Here is a 21,956-nt window from a genome sequence, read left to right as displayed (position 1 = left end):
GGCTATAATGGCACAACATTGTGCGCAACCCCATTCACATGTGATATGAAGCCATAATCTTGCTGACTAGGAGCTGAGCACCAAGACAGTGGAGCTTCTCAGAAGTCCTCTGTCGAGTCAAGAAAAACTTCAAAGGGTCCTTTTCTTTTCTCCTCTGCTCTGGAGCGCCATGCATGCAGTCAGGGCACGTAATCTTCCCCTTGCGCTTGCATTATGCACTGATTTGCTGCCTGCTGACGGCCTCGATGCAAATTCCCTCCCTAACAGCAGTGAGCCCGCTCGCAAAGGCGTGCCTGCGTGCGTGTTGGTCGTCCACTGCGCGGCACGTTTGTCTGTCAACAGCTGTGATAGGTAAAGGATATCTGACAGGCTCAGATTAATTGCTGTCATATATACTGTATTTATATAGGCCTATATACCTGTGCAGCATCAGCGCACAGACGCAGAGTTTCGCTGGCTAGATGACATGCCAGCAGTGTTGCCAGATTGGGCTGTTTCCGGCCCAATTGGGCTGTTTCCGGACCAATTGGGCTGCTTGGGATGGCCGTCTGCGGGTAAAAATGGCATTTTGTAGGAAAACCCGCCCAATTATGACCATAGAAATCAATAGAATTGGGCGGGATTTAGTGCTTCCAGACGGGTTTTGAGCATTTTTTGAGCTGGAAGTAATCAGCCTCATCTGGCAACCCTGCGTGCCAGTCAGTCATCAACGCGGCTGCGACACCGTTGGATAATTGATGACAAAAGGAAATGCTGTTAAATCTGGAGGCTTGGGCTGTGCGAGCCCCCACGATTTCTTATTAATGGGATTTTCCTATTTTCCATGACAGAAAACTTTTCCACATTTTTTCACCCTCTATGGCCCCTGACATCTCCCTTATTGCATGTCCTGGAGCTATTAAAATCAGACCGGAATACCAAATCAGCAGCGGGCAGGATTGTCTCTTCTGTCTTGTCTCTTTACAGACTGTGTGTGTGAGAGAGAGGACTGTGAGCCTGTAGTATACTATATATGCACAGTACAGGAGGAAGTCTCCAATCATCCATTGCCAGGTAACCATGAATAAAGTATTTATGCGATGCAACATGGCTGGCTCATCAAAATAATCTCGGTAATCAGACACGGTCCCCCGAGAGAGCCCCACAGAGATGTTGCCGAGTCTTGAAACATTAATGTGGTTAGACAATAGACAAGTGTGTGGCCATACCGTATATATAATCGTGCACATGCTGTACTGTTGCCACTGCAAATTACTTGTGGACAAGAACCAGCCTTTAGAAGGAGACATACATTGACTGCGATTTTTGCTCTGCGTTTCAATAATCATCATTTGCAGTGCCATTTAAATAAAAAATCTTATAAAATACTGTACAAGATACGAGTATGAACTCAAAACAAACAATGTACTCCCTGCAGTAGGCTACTTGTTTGATACACAGCATTTAATGTATTTGGCTTCCATCAAGTAATTTTCAAGAGTAACTTAAGGAAGGTCTGGAAGGACAGAAATGTTGTGTTTAATGAAGTAGTTTGTTTTGGGAAATGCATAGTCTGTGGCTGTTTCTAATTATTTCTGCGCTATGGACCATTGGTCACCTCCGCCACAACATTTCAATGGAAAGGGAATAAAGCTGTCATCTCTTGGATTACGTAAGATGACAAAGGGTCATTTTCACAGCATCTCTTATCTCACATCAGTGTCAACAGTACACCCAAGCAGGGGTGCCGACAGGGTGGGGGACAAAGGGGACATTTGTCCCGGGCCCCGGGGAGAGAGGGGCCCCAGAATTGGGTCCTCATTACATTGTATCTATTGGGCCCTTTCATATGACTTTGCCCTGGGCCCAGCCAAAGCTGTCAGCGGCCCTGCACCCACGTCCACAAGTTATACCAACAGCTAAGAACGTGACCATCTGGAGGGTTTTGTGTGTGATTTTGTTCGCTCGCCTCGCTCCCCTCCCTATTCCATTCCTGCTGGTCAACAGCACTCGCACGGCGGCGCCCGCTGCGGCGGGAGGCAAAAGATCAAAGACGGCGTATAAACAGGAGATGATGAAACAGTTACCCGGGCTACTATCTGTAATACCTGTGACTGTATAAAACAGAGCCCGTTGACAGCATGACAGGCCCTGGCCGTGCTTTCTCTCTCTGTCTGCTCTATCTATCTCTCTCTCTCTCTCTCTCTCTCTCTCTCTCTCTCTCTCTCTCTCTCTGCTCTCCCTCTCTTTCTCTCTCTCTCTCTCTGTCTGTCCGCCGGCAGCTCTCTCACAGCCAGGTAATTACCCAGAAGCAGCAGCAGCAGCCGCCGCACTGTCTCTCTTTCTTTCTTTCTCTCTCCTCTCTTTCCTTGACTCATCAGGATTAAATTATTAACGAGAATAAAATCTTAAGCATGATCGGCAGTCTCTGGCAGAGTCGTAGGCATGCATGTCAGCAATGCAAATATTGGAGAGGAAGAGAAGAGAAGAGAAGAGAAGAGAAGAGAAGAGAAGAGAAGAGAAGAGAAGAGAAGAGAAGAGAAGAGAAGAGAAGAGAAGAGTAGAGTAGAGTAGAGTAGAGTAGAGAAGAGAAGAGAAGAGAAGAGAAGAGAAGAGAAGAGAAGAGAAGAGTAGAGAAGAGTAGAGAGAGAAAGGAAAAAAAGAGAAAGAGAAAAAGCTAAAGATAAAGCAAAAGCAAAGGAAATGAATCTGTTGAAAGAAAAGCAGCAATAAATGATTATCCTGCCAGCTTCATATCACGATCTAACAGTTTCAGGAATGCATTAATCTCCTTTACTGTGAGAAACTGCTAAAAAAAACGGCAAATATAAAACTTGGAACAAGGTCCTTGACAGTTGTGTATTTTTTCTTCTTTTTTTGGGCTCATAAACGTGAGAAAGCTAGTTGTGCCTTGGGCCCCCCCATGTCGCCCGCCCCCCGCCCCCCTTGGTAAACACATCAGCTTAAACCTTAATTACAGAGGCCATCTCAGTCAGAAAAGGAGGTAATTGAATACCGTTTGGGTCATCACATTTAATAGTATGACTCATCATTAACACTCTGCTACAGCGATCGATGCGGCTGGAGTGAAAAGAATACTCGAAAACAACAGCAGCGACTGGCAACTAAGTGCTCTCTCAGATGAATGCCAACCATAACTCACATCAGGGAGGGAGGGGGGGTTAGAAGGAGACAGAGAGGGAGAGAGAAAGAGTGATAAAAAGAAAGGGAGAGAGAGAAAGCAGAGAGGGGATAGAGGGGTTGAACAAAACAGAGAGGGAGAGAGACAGAGTGATAAAACGAACGAGAGAGAGAAAGCTCTTGGGTCAGATGAAGAGAGAGGCTGTATAGCGTGGTGGGAGAATCAAAAGGAAGGCGTGTGGCAAATGGATGCTGGGGTGTTGGGATGCAAGGAGGAGGGGGAAAGGTGTGGGGGCGTCGCGGTGTGTTTTGAGGGTGGTGGGGATGGGTGGAGTCGTGTTGTGTGGGGATGTTGTTACAGTATATCTGGATCGTATATGAGTGAGGAAGGTGTGAGTATAGGGTGTGGTGGCTATGAAGAATGGGTGTATGTGTGTGGTGTGGTGTGTGAGGGTGGTGGGGAGGTGTGAAGTGTTTGGGAATGTTTATCGTACAGCATATGAGTGAGGAATATGTGGCGGGTGGAAGGGATGTGCTTTATAGTGATGGCAGGGTGGTGTGAGGCGATGTTTATGTTATGAGTGAGGAAGGTGTGAGCTGGGTTTACGTGTGGTATAGTGGAAGGGATATGGTGCTGGAGGGCGGGGTGGTGCGTGGGGAGCAGGGCTTCGAACCGGTTCAAGGAACGAAAACCGAAAACCGAAACGAACTGAATTTTACACCATTTAAAAAAAAAAAAATGTATATATATTTTTAGGGACTGTTATGCCTTTATTTTGATAGGACAGTTTGAGATGGTGACAGGAAGCGAGTGGGACAGAGATTGGGTGGGATCGGGAAATGACCCCGGCCGGACTCGAACTGGGGTCCCTGTGGGCATGCAAGCCCAAATGTGGGGGGCTTAGCGCGATGCGCCACAGCGCCCCCCAATTTTACACAATTTTATGAGGAGCGGATACAGAAACGAAAACGAAATGGTCTTCAACTGTTCCGGAACAGAAACATTATTCTGAAATCCACAAAACCGGTTAATAACGGTTTATTTCATTCTCCATATATTTTATACAATTTCACAAAAGTATACCCGGAAGCATGCTTTGAAGTGTTTTCGCTGTAGAGTTAAACAGGAAATTGGAGATATTTGTCAGCAACAGACAGGCTACAACATATCTACTACACCATGCAGGGTTAGGAATTATTGCGCAAGCCTTCCATATGGATAAGACTTACAAACAGGTAAGGAGTTTAGCAGAAATGTGTTTGATAAGAAATTATTTATAGGCCTATAGGCTACAGTAAGTCTGTAGGCTATATGTGGGATGGATAGCCTATCTGAATGTTTTTGGATGCCGCCTGTGATTTATTATTTTTGGGCATAGAGTAGCTACGGTGTAAATCAAGGGCAAATACTAATGGGTACGCCTATTCTAGGTATAAGGTATAGTCCATAAAAAAACACTGTAACGACAATTTTGCGTTCCGAACCGGTTCGGGAACGATATTTTGGTGGGGGAACGAATTCAAGAACGAACGAAAACGTTAAACCTAGGCCTACCTGAACCGTTCGGAAAGGAACGATTGAAAAATAATTTCGTTTTCAAGCTCTGGTGGGGAGGTTTAATGTGTATATGAGGGACGGAGGGAGGAAGGGTGAACAGGGCTTGGTGGGTGTGAAGGATGGATGGATGGTTAGTGGGGATGTTTGTACATCCATCTCGTATGTGGGCTAGATGTGGCGGGGCGGGGTGGGTGGAGGTAGAGGTGACGGACTGCATGGTGATGGAAGGGTGGGCGGTGGTGGTGGTGGTGGTGGTGTGGGGATCTTCATCCGTATTGGAGTCCAGCTCAGATTACTCCTCATCAGCGTCACTTTACAGCCCCGGCTGAAAACACCCACCTACGCTCAGAAGCATACAGTACAGCGGCTTTTCGGACACAGCAAAAGCAAACAGCATCTGCTGAGGCAAGCAAGGGAAATGGAGAGGGAGAGAGGGAGGGGGAGAGAGGGAGAGAGAGTAGGTAGAGGTGGGAGAGAGAGAGAGAGAGAGAGAGAGAGAGAGAGAGAGAGAGAGAGAGAGAAAGAAAGAAAGAAAGAAAGAAAGAAAGAAAGAAAGAAAGAAAGAAAGAAAGAAAGAAAGAAAGAGAAGGACAGAGATGGGGAGAAAGGGGGAGCGGAATAGAAGGGGGAGAGAGAGCATGAAGTAAAGGATGAGAGTGCAAGAGAGAGATGGATAGGAAAGGAGAAAAGATGGAGGGGGAGAGAAGGGAGAGAGAGAGGAGAGAGGTAGAGAAGGAAATAGAACAAGGAGAGAGGAACAGAGAGAGAAAGAAGGAAATACACATAGGGAGAGAGAGTACAAGGGGGAGAGCTGCAGCAGGAACGAGAGAGTGAGAGTGAGAGAGAGAGAGAGAGAGAGAGAGAGAGAGAGAGAGAGAGAGAGAGAGAGAGAGAGAGAGCAAGGAGGAGAGAGCAGCGGAGTATAGGCAGGGCAGTGGGGAGTAGAGTGGAGTGGAGTGGAGTGGAGCGGAGTGGAGTGGAGTGGAGCGCAGCAGATGAAGTCAGCCATGTCGGCTCTGCCCTCGTCCACGGGGCTGGTGGCGAGTGGAGAAGAGTGCAGCAGGAGAGAGAGAGAGAGAGAGAGAGAGAGAGAGAGAGAGAGAGAGAGAGAGAGAGAGAGAGAGAGTAAGGGGAGAGAGTAAGGGCAGAGAGTAAGGGGAGTAAGGGGAGAGAGCGAGAGAGAGAGAGTAAGGGGAGTAAGGGGAGAGAGCGAGAGAGAGAGAGAGAGAGAGAGAGAGAGAGAGAGAGTAAGGGGAGAGAGAGAGAGAGAGAGAGAGAGAGAGAGAGAGAGAGAGAGAGAGAGAGAGAGAGAGAGAGAGAGAGAGAGAGTAAGGGGAGAGAGCGAGAGAGAGAGTAAGGAGAGAGAGTAAGGGGAGAGAGAGAGAGTAAGGGGGAGAAGGCAGCAGAGTAGAACCAGAGGAATGGGGAGTGGAGTGGAGAGGAGTGGGGAGCGGAGCAGAGCGGGAGCGGAGTGGAGAGGAGTGGGGAGTGGAGAGGAGTGGGGAGCGGAGTGGAGAGGAGTGGGGAGCGGAGTGGAGAGGAGTGGGGAGTGGAGCGGGAGCGGGAGCGGGAGCGGAGAGGAGTGGGCAGTGGAGCTGAGTGGAGAGGAGTGGGGAGCGGTGCGGAGCGGAGTGGAGAGGAGTCAGGAGAGGAGTCAGCCAGATGGACAACAGGCCACCGCTGGGGCGCCGGGGCGGCAACCGGGGGCCATGCAGTGCGGAGTCGGCCAGGAGTAAACTCAATTACACCGAGCGCTACGTGGTGCTGCCACATCGCCAAAATATTACGCACTCTATCCCAGATAGCCCCGTCCCAAGATGACATGGATGGCATCACGGAAATGTCTTTCTTATACGGCAATAATTCATACGAAGTTTAAAAAGCGGGTGTCAACAGTATGAGGTGTCAATAATTCTATAAGAGTGATTTATATAACAGTAAACTTATTATTTACAATATAGTGGAGATGGAGAGTCAGATTATTAACACTGGAGTCAAAAGGAAAAAGTGTGTAATTGAGCAGGTAGCCAGTGTAATTCAAACTCAACAGCTCTTAATATGTACACAATATCGAGTAGAATTGACTCTACTCAATGTTGAGTAGAATTAATGCTACACTGACCACAGAGTATAATGATTTCTATTTTTGAGTGGGTTCAAATACTGTCTGAAGTAGAGTTTAATTTCAACCCTTTAGGAGGCATATTAACGTTTGTATTTTTACTTTGTACAGCTTGGTACATTGGTCATGTCTGCAACACTAAAATCAATGTTGACAGCTAACAGGGTGCAGATATTTTTTTCTTTTCATTTAGATGATTGAAACGTCTCTTTGACAACGGTGATAATAATGCATAGCTTGGTGGACATTTTTTTGCTTACCAGATCTATCTATGGTTACACAAACTGAATAGTCACACGCCCCTGAATTATTTAATCAGTTGAAATTCGAGCCTCAGTTTGTTTTGATGCCAAGCCAGAATGTAAACCCATCTCTGCACATCACATACAGTATGTGCCATTATGTTTCTAGGTACTAGGAAAACGTTCATTTGATTTTCCACTTGTCTATGCCAGGGTTGAAAGGGTTAAATAAGAGGTGAGTAAAGTGAATTTGCCACAGCTGATGTTTCACATTTCAACAGTCCTGGTAAAATGCCTCTAGTCTAGTGTGTAGGCCTACACAGTAGGAAACACAGTGTTAATTCAACACACAGAGTCAATTTAACATCTTCTAGAATGTATTTGGTCCCAGAGTACTCTCTATGTGTTGAATTAACACTGCATTGTTTTACTGTGTATACTGTAGATGGCATTGTGTGGTTTGGGTTGAAAGTTTGTGTGAAAGTGTAGTTGCAAGTGTGTAGTGCAGAAATTCATTCATGGCATGAAAAGCCATAGAGATATGGGGCAGATAAAACTGTTGAGAGGTGGATAAACTCTTTTTCTGAAAAATGGAGAGGTGGGCAAACTCTGTTTACTTGAGTTTATCCTCCAGTATATCCCTGCTGTTTGCTTCCACCCAACTGCATTGATTTTGAACCAGAAAAGCCCCAGTCTTAGGATTCACTGGTATCAGTCAAGGCAAGTATCTGGGTCTCCATGCTCACAAAAACATAAATATAGTGCAAACACACACACACACTCACACTAACACACACACACACACACACACACACACACACACACACACACACACACACACACACACACTCACACTAACACACACACACACACACACACACATACAATTTTGCTCTGCCAGCTCGGGTAAGTATTTCATGCTTATTGTTTCTATCCCTGGGCACTAAGGCTAGTGAATCTTTAAAAAAAAAACAGGGGGAGAGAGAGAGCTAACACACTGTAAAAACTTGCTGCACTCCAGTTCAGCCTGCAGGGAGACTAGCCGACTGCCAAAAGACTCCGGTTACCATGGTAACGTGCATGGCACCTCCTATAAAACCCTGTTAATTGACAGCGAGGAGAATGCCCTCAAAATTACAGGCACATCGCTTGCAGGAGCCATCGCATACATACGGTATGCCACCACGCCCGTCTTTGACCAGCGACATATGTCTGGCTGACGTGTCACATTGGACGTGTCTAGTGTGCAGGTCCCACCCTCAGACACAAACAGACACAGTGGCAGATCTCAGCTGACTAGCTAGATGTGATCAGACAGTCCTAGGGTGACCATCTCTGTGACAGTAAAAAGGCAGACATATTTTTGGATGCGGGGCTTAGGGGTCCTCCCCCCAAGATAATGTGTGTTTCTTATATGCAATTTCATGCATTTTAATCAATTTTAATCAATTAGGCGTCCAGCTTAATGCTGAGCCGGACGCCGGACGCCAGGCAAGGCACTGAAAAGACGGACAGTCCGTCCTTAACACAGACGTCTAGCTACCCTGAACAGACCTCACAATGCTAGTTTCGGTACAACCAGTGCAGCGTGGCGCAAGTGACCTGGCTTTGACAAAAAAAAAAACAATGACTAAAACATTCCTTGAAAGCAATGAAATGCTTGATATAGCTACAAACAGAGGAATAGACATGAACATTAGTGTTTTTTGTGGGAATTGTTTAGTGAAGATATTGGTAGTTTGCAAAAGTGGTGTGAGACACAATGACAGGTTTCAGCTGAGCTGACTTGTATTGCTAGATGTGATCAGAGAGACCCCATATTGCTAGCAGTGCAATGCAGCGAAAGTGACCTGGCTTTTACGAAAAAGATGCAATAACTGAAGCATTCTTTGAAAGCTGTTCTAGATTTGCTGTAGGCATAACTTTCTGTAGTACAAACCCCATGATTCACATGGACTTCAAGTGTTTCTTGGTGAGAATTGTTGGTAATTTCTTGGTGAATATGTTGGTAGTTCACACAGATGTGGGGTTAGGTGTGTGAAATACAGCTAGGCCTATCTGAACTTATTCATAGCCATAGTCAGTTTCCTTTAACTTCTTCTGCTTGAAGCCAATTGATTAAGTGTGTATCGGCATGCTTGCAGTACACATTCCTACAACGTCAGCACTTCATTTTAAGCCTTAGTCTAATTTCAGTGTTCCATTTGGATTACACAGCTAAGGTGTATTGCTAAAGTGGCTGCCTTAACCATTCAAGCCCTGAGGGAAAACACTGAAACTGCAGAGTATGTAGTATTTCTACTAAACACATCCCCCCCTTATGTACAACATGCGTTCTTAAATCTCAGCAGTTTGGCTGCTGTTATACAGTGGAGCGTTGTAACTGTGCTCACAAATAAAAACCCAAAACAACCACATAGGACTAGAGGTGGTGTGCATCCTCCCACCTATGTTAAGTAGCAATTACTGTTGCCAATATTTGAAGGTTAGATTTGCCAGTGGTGTTACTACAGTGCATGGTCTCGGCAAATTGTCAGGTGTGCTGCTCTCTGCCCGACCTGGCATTGAGATATTTTTCAAAAACATATCTATTTTTTTTTACAAAGCATATCTGCTCTCAGTATGTTTCCCACATACATGTGGAGTTCCATTTTTTTTTATTTTTTTTTTGTAGTTTATTTGGCAGGGACAATGCAGTGCACATTGTTACAAACATGACATGGCAGAGCCACACTTGCAGATGTGAATACATGGAAGGTTTATAGCTAGATAGCTAATTTGCAACCTCAGTCCCTGATCAGGCTACCTACTCTAATAAAACATATAAATCATCTAAAAGTACAATTGTACAATACAGTATACAAGACAATAATAAGCCTTTCTGTAAGGTATTGTGGTTTCGGAGTGATCCAACCACAATAATGGAATCCAGCCATGAAATAATAAAAGAAAACAAAAAGGATTTTAAGTGTGCGGCCCTCTCACTCCAAAACTACTGTCAGACGTTTGTCCTGCACCTTTTTCTGGGTCTTCACCTTCAACTGTAAGTAATTGTGAGCACTACGTTGCTTTATGCTCCATGTAACATAGGTATGTAGCCTACACAGGTTTGTGAGGCTCTGTTTAAATCTATGTATGTGCAGTATATTCTGTCTTGACATTTGCCCAGTGCTGCAAAAAGAAGTTCAGTGCAAATTGTCAATAAAGGCGCATTACATAACGTCATATTCCTGCCGTACGTGCCGTCTTTACAAGTAAAATGTAATTTAGTTAAATAAATTCTGGTTATTATTTCCGCATGATTAAACAGCTTAAATCTTCTAGCATTAGGTCATCTATTGGCTCAGTTTAATGCACTTGGGTTAAGGTCAGCTTAATCCATTAGAAGTAATTTATAGCTGATTAACCCATTTGCTATGCTTTGGGTCAAAGTTAATTCGGGAGAGACAAAGTTGAATTGAAAGCACCAATCTTTGGTTGTCACTTTACCTATTACATCAGCAAACTGCCGTCTCACACCGAAATGAGTCATTACTGATTATAACTCATTTGTAGTTTGTAGTTGGAATTAAATACATAGTTCCAGTAGCAGCACCTTTATGTTGTCCTCCTCTCTGGTGTTAAAGGGGCATTCCACCGGTGGAGACATGAATATGTTACTGAAAGTGGGTCATATTTATAGTAGAATAGTAACATACATTTCTAATTTGGTGCATTCTTGGCCAAGAAAAGGCAGAAAATGACTTTTTAGTGCTTGTGGATTTGTGACAACAATCCCCATAATGCACTGCGATGCTCAAGTTCCACAGGCCACACCCAGTTATTTGGGATTATGCATCATCCCTCCCTCAGCTTGCAGGCAGTGTTGCCAGATTGGGCTGCTTAGGACGGGCGTGTGCGCGTAAAAATGACATTTTGCAGGATAACCCGCCCAATTTTGCCCCATAGAAATCAATAGAATTGGGCGGGATTTTGAGCTTCTAGGCTGGTTTTGAGCATTTTTTGGGCTGGAAATCATCAGCCTCATCTGGCAACCCTGCTTGCAGGTGCAGGTGCATCACAGTGGGACAGACATCACTGGAAAGGAGAAGCTGGAGCACACTGCAGCTTAGTTTTCAAGACTTTATTTTGTGCACACACGCGACCAACGTTTCTGTGTTGCTACACCTTCTTCAGAGTCGAATGATAGCAAGAGAGAGACACACATTTCAAGACTTGACATTCACAGGTGATCCTACTTGGTTTGGCTAAATTGGTCTGATCTCATTGCAGGTAATCGACCCCACCCCCCAACACCAGGACAAAATTGTGGACAATTAGACAGCTTGCCAACTTCCCAAAACAAAATAAAAAAGTGAAAAAAAACAATACACAAAGAACATTGTCAATAAAACCACAGCTACAATTATTACAAGACCACAGCCGAGATGCTGGAACAATTTGTTACAGAGAGTAAGACATATTGTGTTCCTCATTTATGCCCTGAGGTTCCACTGAATTTAGAGTATGAATCCAAAATGCCTTTCTACGAAGCCTCTCTGTCTAATTGTCTGCAATCTTGTCCTGGTGTTGGGGGGTGGGGTCAATTACCTGCAATGAGATGAGACCAATTTAGCCAAACCAAGTGGGATCACCTGTGAATGTCAAGTCTTGAAATGTGTGTCTCTCTCTTGCCATCATTTGACTCTGAAGAAGGTGTAGCAACACCGAAACGTTGGTCGGGTGTGTGCAAAAAATAAAGTCTTGAAAACTAAGCTGCAGTGTGGTCCAGCTTCTCCTTTCCAGCTATGCCAGTGACTTACTGGCAGTGTTGCCAGATGAGGCTGATGATTTCCAGCCCAAAAAATGCTCAAAACCCACCTGGAAGCACTAAATCCCGCCCAATTCTATTGATGTCGATGGGAAAGATTGGGCGAGTTTTCCTGTAAAATGCCATTTTTACCCGCAGACGGCTATCTCAAGCAGCCCAATTGTGTGGGAAACAGCCCAATCTGGCAACACTGCTTACCGGAGCCTCAATGCCAGTGATTTCAAAAGCACTGGGACACTGATCTGTGATAGGTCTGTTAGAGCATTAGGTCCAACCCCCTATGGGCGGGGTTGAAAAGGTGGGAAAAAGGCTTGTAGTCTCAACAGAAATCCACCTCTCTTACACTTACTATGTCGATGATGCGAAATGACCATTTTTACATCATTGACATAGGAAGTGTTAAGAGATGAATGCGGGTTTCTCCTATCTCAGGGGGAATTGAGAGATTTTTGCAAGACCATTCAAAAGTATGACTAGGTGTCTAGCAATGGAAAGCCTAATGCAAAATGGGTGGAGTGTCCCTTTAAGGACATGGTCAACCAAACGCTAATAAATAGACATATAATCATAATAATAATATTTTTTTAATAATAATGATAATAATAATAGGCCTATTAACAACAATGATATTAATAGTTGACTGGTAAAAATGGGGAGAAGACTTTAAAATCAACTTGCCACAGTGACTGGTGGGGAAAAAAACTGAAGTTCCACCCCTGGCTCATACTAACGTAGCACTGCCTTCTCACAACACATACCAAATACAGAATAACAAAAGATGATCGACAAATAACATGTTTATTTTACGATTTTTAAGACTACTTCTATAAACAGTAAACCATTTCACAAAGGTGTAGTGGCAGAAAAAACCTTCCAGAGAGGCCAGTTTATTTACATGCTCTGCTGTCAAAGCGCTTTGTTGCTCAACGCTTCTCGTACATGATTGGATTGGATTAGAGGAACAAGAGTGTCTGGATTAGTTGGTCCAACACAATAACATGACTTATAAAAAAAACAACTGACAAACAGACCCATGGATCAGTTCTGCGTACATGTTATTTCCAATCCTGCATGGTTGAGTACATTTGACAACCTTGTGTGTGTGTGTGTGCGTGTGTGCGTGCGTGCGTGCGTGCGTGCGTGCGTGCGTGCGTGCGTGCGTGCGTGCGTGCGTGTGTGTGTGTGTTTTCTTGTTTGTTTGTTTCTTGTCTTTTTTTTCCATGGCGACTAGCCCCAGGCAGTGTGCTGCTCATGGGAGTGGACAGATCGGCTTTGATTTGTAGCCACTGATTTCCAATCACAGTGTGGAAGTGGATGACAGTGCGGAGGCGCTGACACTATTACCTGCCATAATGAAACCATCCAAAGTAATATCAGACACGCCCAGGCGGCAAGTGCTGCGGTATTAGGCAGATCAATGTCCCACCAACCAACGCAGGTAAGCAAATCCCTGTAACCGCAGCATCAAAAAAGCCAGCCGGGGGCGATATTACAGGAATCAGCGAGTTGGAAATGAGCGCAGATGGAAATGAGTTTGCTTTACAAAGTACTACAAATGTCAACCGTGACCTTGTTGTCGCACGAAGGGAGTGGCTGGGGTTGAGGTGCAAGGTACCCTACCCATACTAAATCCCGGGTACCAAACGGAGCACGTGCACAACTGTAGTGATTACATACTGCCTACCCCTTCTGGATGTGCCTCCATACACTTTACACACTTAAAACTTCAGTGTCTCTCTGACATTCTGCTGCCAAAGTGGCCTATACTCAGGGTCCTTTTACTTACATTGTATTGATATACTGGATGTTGCTGTGTATACTTTGTATATGTAACATGTTTTAAGATTCCCAATTTATCTACTCGCTTCTAATTCATCTGCATATTTAATAACATATAATTTTGTGTGAGCTTCTCCTCCATATGAGTTGGATTTGGATTTTTATTAAATACCTTTTTTGCAACAGTGAATACCATCAATCACAATTTCGAACAACCTCATTTTACATAATATTAGCCTAACAGACAGCAAAACTATGACCAAAAAAATGATTTGCGTCATTTAATTCCAATGTTCTACATTTGTTTCTATATAATACTTTGTAGATGTAAATTCATGTTCTTTCAGTACTAAATATTAAGTTACGCATGTATTATATTAAACAAAGACATTTTGTCTTGCCTTGAGGGAAAAGACAAAATTAAAACCACCAAACCTCATTATTCTGCTACAGGCATATTGTTTTCAAAAACAGAATCTACTCTTTCTTATTTATTTCTCTTCTTATTTATATAACTCGACCAGGTGGCCTAGCGTGATCTGGAAATAGTCTGCGGAAAAGGAGAATACAAAAAACAAACAAACAAAAATCCCTGAAACATTTCCATATCTGCCTGTCAATGTCATGTCCAAGCTCAAGCAAGGTCAGCTGCCGAGCCCATTTCTGTCGGCTTTCAAAATGACAACTAGAATCATGAATAGTCTTAAAACATGCCACATTTCAAAGAAGTGCACAAAGTTTGCCAATAACAAATAAGTGAAAGAGTGTTGGCATAAAATACAGCAGCAGTAAACTTAAAATAATGCCAGAAACTTAACAATGTACTCAAAGGAATGTGAAATTCAGAACCAAAAAGGACATTAAAATCAATAAATATAACATATCGGGGTACAGGTATTCGTGTGGTATTGACATCATTTTTCAATCATGTAGCGTGGTACCACTGTTGTGGAACTGTGTGCGTACTAGGGGTGGTACGGTTCACAAAATTCACGGTTCGGTTCATATCACGGTGTCAAGGTCACGGTTTTCGGTTCACTACGGTTCTTTTTTTTAGTTCATGATAAATGGTGCACTGGGAATATTAAACAATATTTATATAACTGCAGTTATAAAGTGATGGTGCGCAAGTTGAATTTGACCTTTTGCATGTGTCTGAGAACTGTCCTTTGTGCTAACCTGCGCTTGCACTTAAACTGTCGTCAGCTGATGTGCACTGTCTGAGCGTTCCAAATGCTCTCTTTCAATTGGCTAATAGAATTGGACTTATCACTAAATATCCTACATATGGTTTGTATAGGCTTATAATGTGAAAATGTTGTGATTTTAATTGTGTCATCCTCTGATTGGTCTCATACGCTAATGTTTTAATCAGAGAGACTGGATAAGATACTCCTAGAATCTCTGTTTTACATATTTTTCTGGTCAGTACATGAAATGCGGTTTGCCACGGATTGCACAGTTCGGTTCGGTATGTGTGTGAATTGCACGGTTTCGGTTTTCGGTGCGGTTAGTGCCATCCCTAGTGCGTACTCAAGGTTTTCTAAAGCCGTAGTTTGTTTGACTGTAACATTTTGACCCCTAAATGTTGCCATTTCAATATGCCTTCAAAGCTGTGGGCAATGCATTCATCTATTTATGGAGGGGCCAGCTATACTACCACAACTCTCACGACACAACTCTAGTGAATCCCAAGGGCCTACAGTACTAATTCACTCTTGTGTATCACTCACACACACACAGACACACACACACACACACACACACACACACACACACACACACACACGCACACACTACACACTGGGGAGGAGAGAAGCTTAAAAAAAACACGGCGTCCTTCCAGTGTTTGCAAGGTTTAACCTTCTGAAATCATTAGGAAGAAGCACAACAACAGAGCACATTTGATCAGTGTAAAAGAGAAACGGTTGGTGGGCAGAGAGAGAGAGAGAGAGAGAGAGAGAGAGAGAGAGAGAGCCCTGTCTGTGAATAATGAAGGCGGTCACCTTAGCCATATATCTTTGGCCATGTGAAGATGACTCCAGATAGGCTGTCAGCTGAGAGGATTGACAAATACACCCCCCGCCCCCCAACCTTCTCTCTACATATCGTGGAAGACACAACCATATTACTATGCACTACCCATATCATTCATATTCTCCCCCCAACCCACACCACCACCCCCACATCAACCCCCCCACCGTGCCACTAACTAATTACTCCCTCCTCAGTTGTTAACCCCAAAAGTCTGTCTACTCACATTTAGCACTGCTTGTTACGGCGAAATGTGGCGCGATATGATAGCAACGGTAGGATCGGCGTCAAACAAGATTGATCACGCGGCTTATAATTCAGCTGCGTGGCGCACAAGCGTTCATTTTGCCTCAGAGAAAAGTTAAGCGCGTGGTGGTGGTGGTGGAGTGGAACACATGGTGCCGTCCTGTGCATCCTAAACAGGAAGCCAATTGCAGGGGAAGAGTTGATGACTCGTATGTTATTGCATTCCCTTTGAAGATGAAACACAGTGTGCTACTACACCAACTATGAGCTCATATATTGAAAAGCAGTGTCCCATACACTGCAGTGTGTCTTGCATGCTGCCCATTCAGTTGGTTGGTGAAGATGTGTGTGTAATTTCAGATTTCAGTTATCACCTAAAAGTAGGACATATAGCTTTTTTGTGAAATCTACAATAGGCCTATTACAATAAACAATGACATTGGCAGATATTGGCATTATCATGTATTGATCAGAAATGTAGAATGAAAATCGATGCTCCTGATTACCACTTGGTGCATGTCACAAAAAGACGATATATGATATGATATGATATGATATGACATGATATGATATGATATGATATGATATGATATGATATGATATGATATGATATGATATGATATGATATGATATGATATGATTATATGGTATATGATATGGTATGGTATGATATGATATGATATATGGTTTCTTATGGTATGATACATGATTTCATACAATAATTTCATATGATAATGATATGATACTACTATGCTATGCTATGCTTTGAGGGGTCTGCCCAGCATATGCTGATATGATATGATATGATATGATATGATATGATATGATATGATATGATATGATATGATATGAATGATATGATATGATATGATATGAAATGAATACTAAGTCGGACAGGCCAAGTACAAGTTGCTCCTGAAGAACAATGACAATGAGGGCAAACACCCCTCTTTGGGGTTGGCAACAGGCAACATACAGTGTGGGCCTAAAGCATGAATTTCAAAGTGATTAATTTGATGACATTTGCTTTTTTTCTTACAGCATAAGAAGAGCCCAAGAAGAATGTGACCAGTTCCCATAGCTACACACATCCCAGCACCCCCCCCCCCCCACACACACACGCACACACACACACACACACACACACACACACACACACACACACACACACACACACACACACACACACACACACACACACACACACACACACACACACACACACACACACCTAAACCTCCTTAGCCTACGCTGTAAAACTATCAGTTCTCTGTCTGCCTTGCTCGCCTCCGTGCTTCCTCTCTCGCACTCTTGCCTCTTTTGTGTGAGTTTTTACAGTCCTTGGCAGCTCCTCCGCCATCCAATCAGTGCATCAGCCCCGCCTCACAGCACAGCACTGGCTGTTTTATTTTGCCTCCACAAAGGTCACCACCGAAGTATACCTGAGAGCTTGAGTCCTCGTCGTCCCGACCAACAAGCAAGCAAAGGCATCTGCTCTTCTTTCTCCCATACCCCCACACCCCACTCTTCCAGACACCTCCCCCCCTGTCTCTCTCTCTCTCTCTCTCTCTCTCTCTCTCTCTCTCTCTCTCTCTCTCTCTCTCTCTCTCTCTCATTCTCCACATCCCCACACCCCACTCTCCCAGACACCCCTGCTCTCTCTATATCTCTCTCTCTCTCTCTCTCTCTCTCTCTCTCTCTCTCTCTCTCTCTCTCTCTCTCTCTCTCTCTCATTCTCCACATCCCCACACCCCACTCTCCCAGACACCCCCTCGGTCTCTCTCTCTCTCTCTCTCTCTCTCTCTCTGACCATTTAGGACGGGGTATGGCAATACCGCGGGCCCTGACTAATGCTTACTGTTTGCCACCGCGGTGTTTAATATCTGCCTCTCCACGGCACAGCAGTCTGCCTCGTCTGTCTGCCTGCTAGCCAGCCATTCATGAGAGAGAGAGAGAGAGAGAGAGAGAATAACATACACAACCAAAATGCAAGAGAGAGAACGAGAGAGAAAATGAATAACACAGAGAAGAGATGCACACAGAGAGAAATAAGGGAGAGAGAGAGAGAGAGAGAGAGAGGGCGAGAGGGAGAGAGAGAGAGAAAATAATATACACAACCAAAATGAAAGAGAGAGAAAAAACACAGAGAAGAGATATACACACAGAAATAAGGAAGAGAGCGAGAGAGACACAGAGAGAGAGAGAGAGAGAGAGAGAGAGAGAGAGAGAGAGAGAGAGAGAGAGAGAGAGAGAGAGAAAGTGAGGGGGTGGGTGGTGCGTTGCGTTGCGGTGCGGGGTGGTGCGGTGCGGTGCAGTGCGATGGTGAGACTCCCTTTATGAGTTGAAGTGTTTACTTATTTAGTGTTTTCCAGCCCAGCCTGTGGCAGGCAGGCAGCTGCATGAGTGGAAGCTGGAAACTCTACTGAGATGGCGAGGGAGGCAGGGAGGCATGCACCGACCCAACACAACACACAAAAACAACACAACCCCACACCACAGTCACACCACACAGCGGAGACAAGAGGCTGCTTAGCATATCCGAAATAAAATCATAATAAAATAAATAAAGACATAAACAATGCAGGGGTCTCCCCTGTTTCCTGTGCTGTACGTATGTAAAGCTCCATTTTCAATGGTGTTAAACACAACACACAAAAAACAGCACAACCCCACACCACAGTCACACCACACAGCGGAGAGAAATAAAATCATAACAAAATAGATCAAATAAATAAAGACATAAACAATGCAGGGGTCTCCCCTGTTTCCTGTGCTGTAGGGTATGTAAAGCTCCATTTTCAATGGTGTTAAAGTGTCCCAACAACAACACGGTTGCAATGTGTATACAAGATGCATGCTAATCGGCACGGAATCCTCCAAGCTTTCTGATCATCCATTCAGCATTGATCCGCACGCTTCATTTATTTAATTTTCAGTGACTGTTATGGATGGGGTTGGGGGATTCACTAATTACAAAGGCCCTGTTAGATAGTAAATGCAGAGTAATGATGACAGCTGGGGCTACACTCCAAATAGCATCTGCAGACAGTAATGAAAGCAAATGATCATGAGGAGAGCGGGAGTATAGGAAGGGGGGGGAGAGAGAGAGAGAGAGAGAGAGAGAGAGAGAGAGAGAGAGAGAGAGAGAGAGAGAGAGAGAGATACACGTACACATCATGTGAGCCTCCACACACAAACACATCATGCACACGCGCACGCATGCACACACACACACACACACACACACACACACACACACACACACACACACACACACACACACACAGCAATAACGCAATACCAGCTTGCATACAAACAAAAGAAAGGAGTCTCAGTGCACTGTTCTATGTGAGTGAGTGTGTTTTGCCACTTTATGCAAATGAATGGTACTGCTGTGGTGCATATTTCAACAGCTTGCCAGCTTTGGGTTGAGCAGAGTTTTTAGGAATCTCTATGGTATGTGAATAATACAGCACATAGCATAAGAATAACCTAACCATCCTTCACTGCGGAGGAGGAAGCAAAGACAGGATGAGCTTCACCATTGTGGCGTCCCCACTGAAGAATCCTACCCTCAGTAAACTTCTCAAAAACTCAGTTATGAGGTCATCAATCGTTACTATATTTATAATACCAAAGTAGACAACAAGGGGTTTCCTTGGCAGTAAAAAAAAAACACAAGGTTGGGGATGATATGATAGAGATATCACTGAAAAGTTGGACCAATGCTGTTCTTTTCCATAGAAACGTTGGCACTTGGCAGAGCTTTCCAAGGAAACTATGCGTCCTAGTATTCTAATGAGAGGTCCGTCGCGTGCATCCCCCTGTACACAACTTATCAAGGATTGTTCGACAACTTCACTTTTCATGAAATGCTAAGGATGTGGAACAAACGAGCAAGGTACTTCTGTGTCCAAACAAAAACACTTGTCTTGTCGGTTACGACAGACACTGCGTTGGTCATTCGGATAATAGGATTACCATTCAGCAAATAAGTCAACGTGCAATTATTGTTTTCGTTTCGGACATTTTGGTGTGTCTTACCTGCTCATCCTCTACGAGTCACGCAGCTTCCCTCACTGCTCGAGACGTGTGGACCGGCAGACAAGTCCGGGCAGGCTTCTTCACATCACTCTTTCCGAGAGCTTGTATTTTTATGTTTCAGCACAACGTTACGCACTTCAAACAGATTAATGCAATTGTCCGCCGTGATCAGCTTTCTCCACCAAATGATTTGAAATCCCCAACAAACTGTTTCAATTTCCCTCGATGGGCAGGTGCACCAGAAAAGACGGTTCTATTCAAACGGCGCAGCCTGAAACTGCCACAGGACACGGGCGATGGAGTCACTGGGAGTGGGATGACGTTCTCAGCTGTCCCGCTCCTGGATGTCGTCGTTAGCTGGCGCGTTTGTCACACTGCTTGCTTCATATCACCCCCTTCCCCGAGTGAAAAGCCAGCGTGCAATTTTGAGTCGCAGAAGCAGTGGTACTGCCCACCGTTGCCCCTAACCAGTAACAGCCGACTTGTGACAAACGACTGATGTTGAGAATAGGGCGTGTGTTCTTGAGGAGTTGAGTGGTGGTTGCGCACAAGATGAGACGGTGGCTGCTTCACAGACACTGTTGTTGACGGGCATAAAAAAGGTGTCAATAGCACAGTAACTTTGCGCTTTAGTCACTCCGCCATTTGAAATTACATGCATCTTTTATGTATTGATAAGATGGTGAAGTGTAATAAGTAGCCCATCATATGTAATTACATGCATATTACTTTTATTAAAAGTAGAGTGACAGAGGCATGTGACAATGAACACGATGAAGAGTTTTTGGGATGCAAGGCTACTCTTGTTAAGGGGGTTCAGCACGCACACACACACACACACACACACACACACACACACACACACACACACACACACACACACACACACACAGCAATAATAAGACAAGCATACTGATGGACAGTAAATAAGCACACACACAAACACACACACACACACACACACACACACACACACACACACACACACACACACACACACACACACACACACACACACACACACACAGATTTCAACATAAGGGGAGAGGGGTTCATTGTTAATGAATTGCATGGAGTGAGTGGCATCCTCCAACAAGGATAGGCTTTTGCCATCGCCAGCAAGGCCACCCATTCAGCTGGACAATCTACCAAAAAAAAAACCCCAAAAAAACAATTTGCCTGCCCTCACCAAACACGAGCATGAGCAAAAGCAGAAATAGATGTGTGGCCGTGTCACAAAACCACCCGCTTGTCAACATCTCCAGCATACCTACTCATCTGCTGTACAGTAATTTTAGAGAACGTTCTTTCACAGTCCAGTTGGAACTTTCATCGCCGAAAATGATGTGTAATGGACTGTTTATTTTTTCCAAAGGCTTTCTGGCCGCCAGATGGTTCTGAGTTAGAACTTAAAATTATTCAGTTGTTCTAGAACAGATTGAGCCTATCAAGCGTGAGACAACTTGGCCAGCTTCATCTTGTGCGCAGAGCCATTTAAACTGCTGGGTTTGTAACTACAATGCTGAGAATAAATGAAAAGCTGAAAAGTTTCACAACAAAGCTGGTCAAAACCTCATGTTTGTAGAACAAACTTTTAAGTGAACCTATCATGTCTAAAGGAAGCGTAATTTATCTTCCACCCAACATGAAAACAAATTTGTCCCATCTGTTCAATGTTTGTCTGAATGCTTAATCATCTGTTCCCTGCTCCAGCTGGAGTAGACAAACTTCTCTTATCACCATGCTTAGTTATACTGTCAGGAATTGCTGAAGGTTCCACCCAACTTGCCTAGCCAGGCTACGCTCTCCTAGTGACGTAACACATTTGGTGTTGCGTCTAGTCAGGCCAGGAGCAATACAAATATTGTTTCTCATCTCTGGAGAAATCGGGAAGGAACTCCACCCACTCTGTTGGGAAACAATAAACTTGAGGCAGCTCCAACGGCCCTTGGTACACTGTATTCCCCAACAGTACTATGGACTAGAAAAGTTTACGCTGTA

The 21,956-nt window shown here is 44.3% G+C and overlaps 1 protein-coding gene across 1 annotated transcript in view; it reads right to left on the bottom strand.

Moving 5' to 3' along the window:
- LOC134468463 (heparan sulfate glucosamine 3-O-sulfotransferase 5) overlaps positions 1-20,364 on the bottom strand; it is a 102,215-nt gene extending 81,851 nt beyond the window's left edge. Inside the window, exon 1 of the mRNA XM_063222380.1 lies at positions 19,956-20,364. The gene's annotated coding sequence lies outside the window, so the exon portion shown is untranslated. The remainder of the gene's footprint in view (positions 1-19,955) is intronic.
- Between the last annotated feature and the right edge of the window lie 1,592 nt (positions 20,365-21,956).

Source organism: Engraulis encrasicolus, chromosome 18 (genome assembly GCF_034702125.1).
Source record: "Engraulis encrasicolus isolate BLACKSEA-1 chromosome 18, IST_EnEncr_1.0, whole genome shotgun sequence".
Lineage (NCBI taxonomy): Eukaryota > Metazoa > Chordata > Actinopteri > Clupeiformes > Engraulidae > Engraulis > Engraulis encrasicolus.
The sequence above is the reverse complement of the archived record's forward strand: the minus strand, read 5'-3'. Positions and strand labels throughout refer to the sequence as shown.